The 12765-nt window shown below is 39.3% G+C and overlaps 1 protein-coding gene across 4 annotated transcripts in view; it reads right to left on the reverse strand.

Moving 5' to 3' along the window:
• BACH2 (BTB domain and CNC homolog 2) overlaps positions 1-12765 on the reverse strand; it is a 369771-nt gene that overhangs the window by 113202 nt on the left and 243804 nt on the right. The gene's annotated exons all lie outside the window — the stretch shown is intronic.

Consider the following 12765-nt stretch of genomic DNA (forward strand, 5'->3'; position numbering starts at 1 on the left):
CCTTAGTTTTGTCTCTTTTTGAACTTTAAAGAAATAATATATAATTTTTTGTGTGTCTGGCTTCTTGTGCTCAACATTATGTTTGTGAGGTTCATCCATGTTGTTGTGTATAAGAGTGGTTTCTTCTAAAATGGTTTGAAAAATATCATTAAGTTTTTCTTTTGTTTTGCTTTGGTTGGTTCAAATTTCCTAAAAGGAATAAAATGGTAAACACTGAAAGTCTCCAAAAATCTCCCAATCCCAGCTTCCCAGCCATCCAGTTCCATTTTCTAGAGGCCACGAGTGTCTCTTGTGTATCCTTCCAGAGAGAACTGATGCCTATTTAATCAAAGATATATATATATATTTATAGATAGATCTTTGTCCTTTTTTTTACACAGAAGTTTACATATGGCCCGGGCACAGTGGCTCACACCTGTAATCCCAGCACTTTGGGAGGCTGAGGTGGGTGGATCATGAGGTCAGGAGTTCAAGACCAGCCTGGCCGACATGGTGAAACCCTGTCTCTACTAAAAATACAAAAAATTAGCTGGGTGTGGTGGTGGACACTTGTAATCCCAGCTACTCAGGAGGCTGAGGTAAGAGAATCACTTGAACCCAGGAGGCAGAGGTTGCAGTGAGCTGAGATTGCACCACTGCACCCCAGCCTGGGAAACAAGAGTGAAACTCCGTCTCCAAAAAAAAAAAAGTTTACATACTAAGCCATGATCTGCACCCTGCTTTCACTTAAAAATATAGTTTCTTCATTCTTGTTTTATGGTTTCATAATATTTGACTAGAAGGGCATAGTATAATTTATATAACCAATTCTCTATTGGCAGCTATCTGGGTTGTAGTCAGTATGTGTTATTATAAACAAGGTTGTAACGTGTAATCTTGTAATTTTGTACACGTATCCATACATTCTCCCAAATGTGAAATTACTGGATCAAAGGATATAAACTTTGTAGTTTTGATACTGCCAAACTGTCCTCCATTGGGACAGTACCAATTTATACTCCTGCCAGCAATGTACAAGAGTACTTTTTTTTTTTAGATGGAGTCTCACTCTGTCGCCCAGGCTGGAATGCAGAGGCGCGATCTTGGCTCAGTGCAATGTCTGCGTCCCAGGTTCAAGCGATTCTCCAGCCTCAGCCTCCTGAGTAGCCGGGACCACAGGTGCGTGCTACCACGGCCGGCTAATTTTTTGTATTTTTAGTAGAGACGGGGTTTCACCGTGTTAGCCAGGATGGTCTCTATCTCCTGACCTCGTGATCTGCTAGCCTCGGCCTCCCAAAATGCTGGGATTACAGGCATAAGCCACTGCGCCTGGTCAAGAGTACTTCTTTATCCATAGTCTTGCTAATAGATTGTGTTACCAAACTTAAAAACAAAACAAAACAAAAAACCCCTGCCTGTTTGGCAAGTAAAAAACAGCGTTTAATTATAGTTTTAATTTGCATTAATTTTTAATAAATGACACTGATATATTTCATGTTTATGAACAGCTATTTATATTTCCACATCTGTAAATTGTTAATAGTCTTACTATTCTTTTAATTTTTTTCCCCTATTGCATTGTTGGTCTTTTTCTGCCTTGGAGAAGCTCTTTAAATATTAGGGAAATCAGTTCTATCTCTAGATGAGTTGCAAAAATATTTTCCCTTCTTTGTCACTTTTTTTTTTTTTGGCCGTGGTTTATGGTGGTATTTGCTGCTCAGAAATTTTTGATTTTTGTGTCATTGAATTCATTTTATGACTTTCCCTTTGTGGTTTCTGGATTTTTGTCATACTTTGAAAGGCCTTCCCAACTTATAAACAATTTTCCCCTGAATCCTTTTAGAACTTTTACGGTTAAATTTTTTTCCCAAGTAAGTTTTGGAACCATTTAGGATTTATCTTGGTGTAAATATGAACCACCAAGCTTTCTTTTTCCCAGAAGGCTATTTAATTGTCCCAGCACCATTTATTGAACATCCTTTTTTATCACACTGATTTGAGATGCTTCCTTAATGTAAACTAAAATTTCAAATGTATTTGAGATTATTTCTGGACTCTATAAGGTGCCACTGACTTGCCCATTAATGCCAATTCAAATATATGATCATGTTTGTAGTATATTTTAATATCTAAAGAGCAATTTTCTCTCTTTTTATTCTTGGCTATTTTTGATTTTTTTTTTTTTTTTACATGAACTTCAGCATCAGCTTGTTTGGTTACAAAATATTCGGTTGGTATTTTTACTGCATTCACGTTAAATCTGTGATGTTGAGGTTTTCTGTCCAAGGACATGGATTGTCTTTCCATTTATTCACATCTTTGTTTTTTCTCTTCATCTCAGGAGGATTTTAAAACAGTTTCATTTATTTACAAGAATAAAGATTTACATCTTAAGGAGTTCTTGAGTTCAATTCCTATATTTATACACATTACATATATATATATACACATGTGTATGTATTTTATTTGAACTTTTCTTTTTTGCTATTGTAAATAGGATATTAACTTCCATTATATCTTCTAATCAGCTGTTGATCACATATATGAAGAATGTTTAGTTTTACATAATCCAGTAGTACATAATGGGTTGTTATTGTTACCACCATCTTCCAGCTGATTCACAGAAGAAAGCATACTATCCAAGTGTGCAATCATATCATCTGCAAATAACAAACATTAGTTTAACCTCGTCCTTTTGACTTTTTACACTTCTACTTTCTTTCTCTTGTACTGCACAGGCTAAGTACGTTCAGAACAATGTTAAAGAAATAACAATGGGCGCCCTTGTCTTCATTGTTTCTGACATAACATGGCTTCTGGTGTTTCCCTATTACTGGGTATATTCCTTTGGGCATACACCCAGTAATGGGACTGCTGGGCCAAATGGTAGCTAATTTGACTCTGCAATCCCATAAACACTACATCTACTAAAGCGTGATGCTAATTTTATAATAAATAATATATATAATAATAATTTTATGTTAAGGAGGTATCTATCACTTCTGATTTTATAAAGTGGTTTTTAATGAAAATAGATGTTGAATTACATCAATGCCTTTGCAGCATCTATGAACATGGTCAAATAAGTGTTCCTTAAAGATCTATTAATATGATAAATTATATTAAAAGATTTTTCCAATATTTATCACTCCTGGAATGAACCTCATTTGGTTATGGTACACTGTTCTTTCAAAATGGTGCTAGACTCTGTTTGCTAATATTTTATTTAGAATTTTACATTTGTGTTCTTCTATGGTAGTTGGTTTGATGGATTATCCTGCTCTTTAGAAGTCAGTGACTAAATTATATTTTCTTAGACAATTATGGATTTTAGAATTTATCTGTAAAAAGTTGAGTAAAACAGGCTTTATGATTCCTTTGTAATCTTTTATTTACCTTATTTTTATTATTTCCTCTATTTTATTAATCAAGTCAGCTAAAGTTTCCTTGATTGTGTTGAGGTTTTCAAACAACATGCTTTTGCATTTATTAATTCTTCAATTTTTCAGTTTTTGAATTCAGGATTTTTTGATACACTTTTATTTCCTTCCTGCTATATTTTAAGTTTGTTTTATTATTCTTTTCTAACGTTTTGAGTTAGACACTTAATTCATTTATTTCTATTTTTCTTATTTGCCAAAATAAATATTTTAGGCCATGGCTTCTCTTCTGACCACTGCTTTAAGCTGCAGCTCCTGGATTCTGCTAAAAACACACTGACTTAGGTCTTGTTGGCTTTATGTAACAGATACTTACCTAAACATTGCATATAAATAAACTATGGGAAACTGATCATTTAAAAAGATGTTAGCAAAGACCACTAAAGGAACCCAGTAGTAAGTCTGTTGTAGGGTGAAGAATAATTCTTTTTATTTTTATTTTTTTGAGACAGGGTCTTGCTCTATCACCCAGGCTGGAGTGCAGTGGCGCAATCATGGGTCACTGCAACTTCCACCTTTTGGGCTCAAGCAGTTCTCCCTCCTCAGCTTCCCGAATAGCTGGGACTATGGGTACGGGACACTACACTCAGCCAGTTTTTTGTATTTTTTTTTGGTAGAGACAGGGTTTGGCCATGTTGCCCAGGCTGGTATTGATTGAACTCCTGGGCTCATCCACTCACCTCGGCCTCCCAAAGTGCTGGAATTACAGGCACGACCACTGTGCCCAGCCAAGAATAATTCTTTTGCTGCCATTCACGGTGTATTGACCAGGTGCACCAGGCACAGTGTGGGCTACTGTGAGAATAAACATGAAGGGGTCTCTGTCTTTCCATCAGTAAGGAAACCACACATGAGCACATAAAAACACATACTCACATATACAATATCACAGAAACATAAGGACAAGTCATACAAACCATAAAGAGATACAAACTTTCACATAAAATAATTTCCCTTCTTCTGCTCAAAACATATATACCTATAATCTATAATAGGCATTCATTTAATTTATACTGACCTAAGTTGCTCTTCCAACTTAAAAGCAGTTCACAATAACAATATTTGTTTTTGCATAGAATATGGGTCAGAAGAGATGTAGAAAGGCTTGTTGGGAAGCTCTTGTAACAGTCTAGGTGAGTGATGATGATGGCTTGGACTAGTGAGGAAGCATAAGAGTGGCAACCACGGCCTGATTTGGCATGAATTTCAAAGGTACAGAGGTATAGTTGATAGGATTTGCTAATGGACTGGATGTGGGGTGAGAGAGAATGAAAAGAGTTAAGGGTAACTTTGAGAATTTCAGCTTCTGCAATTACATGAATGAGGGTGTCATTTACTGTAAGGGAAAACTCCAGGGGAGGATCATGTTTGGGGGCTGGGGTTGAAATAAATTGTTGCTTCCTGGTAGTTCATCTATCCAAGCTCACTGTTATGGTTTGAATGTGTCCCCCAAAAGTTCATGTGTTGGCAACTTAATCCTTGAGACAGCAGTGTTGAGAGGTGGGACCTTTAGGAGGTGATTGGGTCATGAGGGTTCTGTCTTCATTAATGGATTAATGAGGGAGTGAGTCTGTTATAACAAGAGTGGGTCTTTATAAAAGCCATTTTGGCCATGTCTCATAACCCCCCTCACCATGTGATGCCAGCCTCCAGAACTGGAAGAAAATACCTTACCTTTCCTTTTCCTCTTTCCCCTTTCCTTTCCTTTCTTCCCTTCCTCTCTCCCTCCCTCCCTTCCTTCCTCCCTTCCTCTCTCTCCTCCCTCACTCCCTTTCTTTCTTTTCAAATTACTCAGTTTCAGATATTAACTTACAGCAACAGAAAACAAACTAAGACACTCATCTCATTCACCTCTCCCATAAGTTGGTTATAGTCAAGTGTCACTGATCTTTGTCCTATCACAGCTCCATGCTGTTGTATGTTCCGTTTCCACACCCAAAGTGTCCTGCCTACTCTTCTCTGTCTGGCAAACACCTGCTCATCCTTCAAGAATAATCTCAAATGTCAGCTCCTTTGGTTACCTTTCTGACTCCTGCAGGCACAGTTGGGAGATTCATGCTGGAGCTTTCCAGCCTCCCAGCCATCTCAGTCTCACAAAATTGCTTATGTGTCTGTCTCTGTCACCTGGTTAAGTTCCCCAAGGACAGAAGTCATGCTTTTTTCTTCTTTTTTCCCTGGAGCACAATGCCTGAAACAAAGATGGCTACTCAATAAGTGTTTTCATTCATTCCATCAATATTGATGGAGTGTCTACCATGTATAATATATGATGCCATGTACTGTTCTAGGTACCTGAGGATATAGCAATGAACAAAGCAAAGTTGTGCTTGTCATGGAGCCTTCATTCCATTGGGGAAAAGGGCAATATACACACAAACGAATGAATCTACAATAATGTGCTGTAGAGGAAAAAAATAAGGCAGGGCAAGAGCAGTGAAGGATGTGGGCGGTGAGGTCCTGTTTTAAATACTGCAGTCGTGGAAGATCTCATTTAGGCAGATTCTAAATGAAGTGAGGGAGTAAACCATGCAGGTATCTGGGAAAAGAGCCTTCCTGACAGAAATAAACAGCTGGTTCAATGGCCCTATAGCAGGAGTAGGCTTGATGCTCTGATGACTCAAAAGGCCAGAGTGCATGGAGGGTAGTGGTCAGCAAAAGCTGCAGAGGTAGTCAGGAAGTGAAGGGCATGCAGTTTGAGGTAGGAGTTTGGGTTTTACTCTAAGTGTTATGGGAAGCCAGAGCAGGCAAGTGATAGGATCTGATTTACACTTTAAAAGATTCCTTTGGCTTCCATATGGGAAATGGGTTGCTGTAGGGTCAGACTGGAAGCAAGAAAGCATGTTAGGAGGCTCCTGCAGCAGTCTTGGTAAGCATGATGATGGACTGAACTATGGAAGGAGCAGAAAAGTGGTCACAAAGTGCCTGGATTTGACAGGTGGAGCTGACGGGATTTGCTAGCGGATCGGATGTGGGGTGAGAGAACGGAAAGAGTTAACGATGGCACCAAGGATTTCAGCTTAAGTGACCAGATGAATGGGGGTGTCATTTATTGAAAGAGGAAACCCCAGAGGAGGATCAGGTATGGGGGATGAGGGCAGAACAAGTGTTGGTTTTGGATATGACAACTTTGAGGAGTTGATTAGACAGCCCTGTGGAGGTAAGCAACGGAACACAGCCTGATTCTAGAGAGATAAATTTGGGAGCCATTAGTATGGAGATGGTATTTAAAAGCCACAAGACTGGATGAGATCACCAGGGAGTAAGCTCATGTAGGCTGAATGAATGAATAAGCAAGTTTATGCTCAGGAAGGAAACTGTTATCAGGTTGATAACATCTGACTCTACAGAGACTGGACAAATAGATAATAAACACAGGCATGAAAGGGCACAGAATTAATTTTTTTCCATGTCTAGATGGCTAATCCAGACTTTTCCCTTAGATGCGCAGAAAAGCCTGCATCCTAAATTATTGAGGACAAAGCAGACCGCATGACTCTGTGGAGCAGTTTCCACTGCTTGGCTTGTGTGCAAGGTGTGTCAGCCTACTTCAGGCGTCTTGGTAACTAAGCACTTTTCTGGGTGAGCATCTTATCGCAGCATGTTGTGCAGGCTGGAACCCATGAGAGTGAGTCCTTCAGGAAAGAAACGACATTAACAGATGTACACAACATGTTTCAAATTAAGAAAGGTGGGAGGAAGATCACAAATACAACATCTGTAACACCGTACGTGCAACTTGTCATCTCTATTGAAGAAACAGGCAGGTAAGCTTCCACAACTAAGATAAAATAATCTTTGCCATAAGTCCGAGATAAGTTGCATTGAATTTGGGGTAGTTAAGCTGTATTTCTCAAAAGTCAAAACCAAGTCAGTGGGTTCACCAAATTCTTTTGGTTACTTCAAATATCATATTACCAATACCAAAAACTTCTCAGGCCCACAGGACTCTAATCCCATGTAAAAACACTAAAAGGATGGTGATGCAAGAGGTATCCCACTGTGAAAAATTTCTTTTGCATACTTTCTAAAATTAATATTTCTTTCCAAGTACACAGGGTTTTGTCTGCCACTTATTTTGCTTTTTAATCATGAAGCACTAAAAGTTGGCACATTTTTAAAGGCGCCAGCTTCCATGGACTTTTAAAATTTCCATTCATTCCCATAGTCTTACAGGCTTCTCTCCCCTAAAAACCATGAGGACTCTGTTCATATCTGCTCCCCTGCTCCACTATGATCAAAGATATTCCTCTGTATCTCTGTGTAATACTCAAAACAGGAAATAAAGACCCCAAAATGAAGCCTCAGTATCTCATGTCTTCCCCAGTGTCCCATCCACGTCTGAAAGAGTGAAAGCTCTGTTTTAGAATGACTGCTGGCTGCCAATGAGAGCTCTGGATACCTTGACATGGATGAACGAAAACACACTCAAAAAAGAGCAAAATTGTGTGGAAACTTGGAAACATGGAAAGATTCAGTCATTTAAGCATCTAAGAAACATTTAGTATGTGTCTACCACATGCCAGCCACTTTGCTAAGTGCTGGGTCACAAACACAAGCCTCTGGAGCTCATAATATAGTGGCTAACGAGACAAATGCCATCAAGGACAGATGAGACTCTTCCCAGCAATGGCAATGCCTAAACTGAATTCTGAAGGACAAAACAGAAATTATCTAAGAGAAGGCACAGAGGGAGAATCAGTTAATATTTGTGGATCCCTAACTGCATTCTCCCTTGTAAGCCTGGTACTAGGTATACAAAGATGAATATGGTACACCTCCTCCCCAAAAGAAGACAAAAGACATAGTAGCTATTTTGAAATTTCAAAGGAGCTAGCCAGAAGCAGCATCCGATTTTTCCGGGTGAACCTGTGGGTGATATCAATATGGAAGGTACTAAGGCAGGAGCACACTGGAGAGTTGATTCCATGGGCTCTTTCAGATGTTTTTTCCACAGACCTATAGAGACGCTTTTGTAAACAAGTTCAAGTTTACGAGCATTCAAAAATGAATGCATCAGAGCTACTAGAATTTGGTGACTTTTTTTTTTTTTAACACTGTAATTACAAGAATAAAGGGAAGGATGAAGCTAAACCATATTCTTATGCCCAAGCAACTCATTAACAGAGGCCAAGCCCAGGCCAATTGCCCATGTAATTTCTTTCTTTCTTTCTTTTTTTGAGACAGAGATTCACTCCTGTCACCCAGGCTGGAGTGCAATGGCATGATCTTGGCTCACTGCAACCTCTGCCTCCGGGTTCAAGCGATTCTCCTGCCTCAGCCTCCTGAGTAGCTGGGATTACAGGCATCTGCCATCACGCAGGCTAATTTTTGTATTTTTAGGGGTTTCACCATGTTGGCCAGGCTGGTCTCGAACTCCTGACCTCAGGTGATCTGCCCGCCTTGGCCTCCCAAAGTGCTGGGATTACAAGCGTGAGCCACTGTGCCTGTCCTGCCCATGTTATTTCTACAAACCTTTATCCTCTTGGTGCTTTCAGGAAGTTATCAGGGATGGGGGGCAGAGGTGGCAGGGGCCTATAATGTAACTGTTCTGTGCCATACAGCCAGGTTCCTTTCTGGTTGCTGGTGAGAATCCAATGTCAGCTAGAGTTATACTGGCACGTCCATGGTCCTGGAAAGGCCTTAGAAAGGCTGAGGCAGGCAAATGCTTCTCCACAGATGCCCTACCCCACCTCGTTCATTCTCTTGGATGTCAGTGCTCTTCTGCTAACAGAACCTATACTTCATGCCCCATTTCCCCGAATCACTTCTTTCCTCTACTCACACAGTATCCTTGATGAAGCTGAGCACCTTCGAGTGTCCGCAGTTTTTGAAAGCTGTGGCTGTCTTATAATAACCCATCCTGACGTTCCTAGGAGTATTTATATTCTGAGGGTGAGTTAAGTTAGTGGATAATTGTGGTAAAGAAAGGCCTTGTCAGTGCCTCCTGTAGAGTCACACCATCAAACCCTGGGGTATGCTGGGGCCTGAGTTCTCTCCAGCATACCCCAAAACCAGAACTTGGGTTGGCACTCCACTTTATTTTCCAAGTTATGGATCTCAGGGCTGGCAGACACAATCCTAGACAATTGATTCTCAAAGGTCTCAAATCATCTGGTATCTAAAGGGCTAATCTAGGGGCTCCCCTGAAAGTCTCTTGGTAAATCTCTCCTTAAAGATTTCAAATAAAACCTGAAGCAAACAGAGCACCTGTCTAGATGATAAGAGGCCTGATTCATATTCCATTCTATTGCTGACTTGTGACACCTAGAAATTCAGTCGTAGCTTTTCTGTGGCATATTCTATGAAGTGAGGGTATAATAACCGAGATTAGTTTCAGGTCTAGGTCTTTCTATTTTTTTTATTTATATATTTAGAGACAGGTTCTCACTCTGTTGCACAGACTGGTGTGCAGTGGTGTGATCATAGCTCACTGCAGCCTTGAATTCCTGGGCTCAAGGAATCCTCTTGCCTCAGCCACCTGAGTTGCTAGAACTACAGGTGTGCATAACCATGTGCAGCTAATTTTTGTGTTTTTCGTAGAGACAGGGTCTCACTATATTGCCCAGGCTGGTCTTGAATTCCTGGCCTCAAGCAATCCTCCTGCCTCGGTATCCCTTGGGCCTAAGCCTTCATGCTGCCATGGCATGTCATCACACATGGTATTTCACGCTTGTTTCAACCAGGAACCAGGGCAAAGGAAAGGTCTTTGGTGTCAATGCAATACAAAACTTTATGTTAATTTGCCATTGTGGCAGTTCCTAGGAAAGATCCTAAGAACTTCTGGGCAAAAGGCTGAAGAAATATAATGGTTTCTTGGGAATTGAGGGTTGAGGTAAACATTTCTAAAATGTGCAAAAAAGTTAATTTTGAAAATCTGCTGCTCATTTGTTATAACTTCAGAGTTTCAATTTTAATTATTTTAAAAATTCCCTCTAACAAGCACACTTTCTGAATGACTACTGCCTCATCATTTGGCAGCCAACTCTTGAAACCTTGGCACTCTGAGCAATAATTATGAGTATGTCTTAATGTGTATCCATTGAGTTACTGCTTGCCTGGGAAGAAGCTGAAGGATGTAAGTTAAATTTTTGGCTCTAACACTCACTAGCTCTTTAGATTTGTAACAGCTCTTGCTGACCTTCAGATACTTTTTCTGTAAAAAGGGGTAAACAGAACCCAACTTGCAGGGTTCTAGTGAGGATTGTGTTAATGTAAGCAAAATGGGGAACTCAAAAGTTCCTTTTGTTGTTATACAGAGAATCCAGAGTAAGCAAAAAATAGCTAGTTGCAGCTATGAGGCCATCTGATGAGAAATGATGAAAAACCAACTCCATATGCACCATCTCAATCTGATCCAATCATTCCATAAACATTTATTGAGTGCTCAGATGCCAAGTTATTATTTTAAGTTTTGTAGACAGTTACTATATTGAACAGGACAGACAAAGTCCCTACATTCTTAGGTCTTATATTCTAGCTGGGAAAAACAGACAATAAATGTATGTAAGTAAACAATAAACTACTAAGTAGTGATAAGTGTTATAAAAACAAAATAGGGTGCTATGCTAGGAAGTCACTGGGTGACTACGGATGACAGACCTCTCTGAGGTCATGACATTTAAACTGAGATCTCAATGACGTGAAGGAGAGAGCCACAGGAGGGTCTCTGGCAATGAATCTCTGTGTGGTCTGTGGAACCCCTGGGAATCCCGAGACCCTTTCAGAATGCCAATGAAGTCAATTTTATTTTCATGGTCATACTAAGATGCTGTATGTCTTTTTCACAGTGTTGACATGAGCACTGCTGGTGCAAACATAATGGTGGGTAAAACTGCTGGCATCTCAGCATGAAACAAAGCAGTGGCACCAAACTATCAGTTCTTCACTACCATATACTCACCAGAGAACAGGGTGACAGTTTCACTTATAAAGGGACTTGATCAAGCAGTAAAAATTATTATTTGTACTAAATCTCAACACATAACATTTTAACACTCTGTGTGACAAAATGAGATGTGCTCATAAAGTACTTTTGCTGCAAACCAAAGTAAGATTGTCATCCCAAGGAAATGCATTTGTGGGATTCAGCGGCAAGCTGCACAAGTAACTGTTTTCAGAGAACACCATTTTTACTTGAAAGAATGACTGACAAACTAAGGTTACTCAGACTTGGGCATTTGGGAGACATTTTCTTGAAATTGAACAAGGTGAGTGAGCTGTCACTTCAAGGAAAACAACTGACAGTATTTGTTGCCACTGATAAAATCTAAGCTTTCAAATAAAAACGTGATTTTTGGCAAATGTGTATTTCCTACTGTAAGCTTGGCAGCTTCCCCAAATTTGAGAGGCTTTTCTGATAAGAATGATGGTAACATTAATAGGTGATTTTTTTTGAACATTAAAATAGTGTCATCATTTTGAAGATCTCTGTAAGCTGATAAAGCAACATGTTCCAATCATACAAAATCATACTTGGTAAAAGATTTGATGTGCAAGGCAGAGTAATGAATTTTAATATAATGGAGTTTGAAAAGTTCATTGATATGGCTTTAGATTCCATATTGCAACTAACTTTTAAGAAGTTACCACTTGTCAAATTTTAATGTAATATCAAAGAAGAACACCCACAATATTTGAAAAACCTATTAACTCTATCCTTGTCCAAATACACATCTGTGAGGCTGAATTTTTTCATATAATGAAACAAAAATGACATATCACAAGATTGAACACTAAAAGAGATATTAGAATCTAAATGTCTTCTAGTATGCTGGACATTAAAGGTATTGGGGAAAATACAAAACAATGCCGTTCTTTTCACTTTTATCTTGAAAAATATAGTTTTTTCATAAAGATATGTTATTCATGTTAACATGTAGTGGGCTTATTACTGTGATTTTAAAATTAACTAATAGATACTTTAAATGCTCAGTTTTAATTTCTAATAAGGTAAATATAGATAGATAAAACCCAAATAAACGAAAGCTCTTTGGGGTTCTCGGTAATTTTTTTTTTTTTGAGATGGAATCTTGCTCTGTCGCCCAGCCTGGAGTGCAATGGCGCGATCTCGGTTCACTGCAACCTCCATCTCCTGGGTTCAAGCGATTCTCTCCTGCTTCAGCCTCCCAAGTAGTTGGGATTACAGGTGCCTACTACCATGCCCAGCTAATTTTTGTAGTTTTAGTAGAGATGGGGTTTCACCATGTTGGCCAGGCTGGTCTTGAACTCCTGACCTCAGGTGATCCATCCACCTCAGCCTCCCAAAGTGCTGGGATTACAGGCTTTTACAGGCTGGTAATTTTTAAGAGTATAAAGGGATTCTGAAACCAAAATTTTGAGAACAATT

This window comes from Pan paniscus, chromosome 5 (genome assembly GCF_029289425.2).
Source record: "Pan paniscus chromosome 5, NHGRI_mPanPan1-v2.0_pri, whole genome shotgun sequence".
NCBI lineage: Eukaryota > Metazoa > Chordata > Mammalia > Primates > Hominidae > Pan > Pan paniscus.